General features: G+C 31.6%; 1 long non-coding RNA gene across 1 annotated transcript; it reads left to right on the plus strand.

Moving 5' to 3' along the window:
- The first annotated feature begins 409 nt into the window (after positions 1–409).
- LOC141633089 (uncharacterized) lies at positions 410–1,026 on the plus strand. Its single transcript, XR_012537894.1, has 3 exons — positions 410–482; positions 599–697; positions 805–1,026. It is a non-coding gene; the product is annotated as an uncharacterized LOC141633089 (long non-coding RNA).
- The last annotated feature ends 210 nt before the right edge of the window (positions 1,027–1,236 follow it).

A 1,236-nucleotide genomic window follows, 5' to 3' on the forward strand; every position in this document is an offset into this window, starting at 1 on the left:
TTTTTATAGAAAGTAATGCTTTTTTATAGAAAGTAGACTTTGCCGCAAAGGGATACCCATTGGAGAAAGTTGATCGATATTGAATTTGGCTAAGGGCTTACAAGTCTGGGAATGGAAATATGACTGATTATGTTAAGGAAGTGGAAAAAAAAACTGCAAGTTACTATGACAACATTTGAAATGTTGAAACTAATATATGTGTAGCTATTTTGTACACAACTATTTTATTTTATATGAATCAGTATAGGAAGCAATAAACAAAGACGTGAAGGCTGGTCTATTTGTTCCTAAGGGACGATAAGATATATGAATCGGTGTAGGAAGCAATTATCTTGTAGATTTACATTTGTTTTCGTAAAATAAATATAATTAAGCGAAGTTTATAACATATACTCCTTATTTAACACAAGGCAATTACGAAGATAAACTCTATGGATCCTGAGAAATGTCAGCAAAAACAGCTTGAATGGAAAATAATAAAGGTACCTCTTCAACTGATAATATTGTTATCTCCTGAATTATTTAGTGTATATTTTATTGTTATGGGTTTGTTGTTCATAAGTTGTAGTTATGATTTCAATTTTAGTTTCCTACGCAGCCCTTTGGAAGTGTCCTATGTGGATATTATGTCTGCCGATATATGTTGGAGATATATGTTGGAAATCATCAGAGGATGATATATTAATATTATTCAAGTGTACGTCCTTTAATTTGTTTATTTGGTTTCAATATTTACTTCGTTTTATATAAATTACACATGTTGATATGTAAATAATTGTAATTGTGTTTTTTTGCTCTATGTAGTTCATGGTTAAAGCCCCAAAGATATACTCGGTTCAGCAGATTGACGAGGTGCGGGACATTTGGGCAACATATGCATTGTAGTTTAAGGCGCAAGTTTTTGAAGACAACGTTTAAAGTATGCTAACGCTTGGATGTTATCTAGATAGCTTAAAAGTATGGTGTGTGGATGGAAAAACTCTTGTTAGTGCTTGTGTTCAACTTATCTAGATAGCTTAAAAGTATGCTGACGCTTGGATGTTATCTAGATAACTTATTCTGTTTTGTTTGGTTGGGTTTAGAGTATAAATGTAAGCTTTGCTAAATTTTCTGAAATGTAGGAGGATATATTTAAGCTATAGGAATGAAGCAATTTTTATTTCAAAAATCTAGTTGTGAAAGAGCATTGATTTGATTTTATAAATTGGCGCCAAAAATGGGCGGGCTATATTCATA

The sequence above is a fragment of the Silene latifolia genome, chromosome Y, assembly GCF_048544455.1.
Source record: "Silene latifolia isolate original U9 population chromosome Y, ASM4854445v1, whole genome shotgun sequence".
NCBI classification, from domain to species: Eukaryota; Viridiplantae; Streptophyta; class Magnoliopsida; order Caryophyllales; family Caryophyllaceae; genus Silene; species Silene latifolia.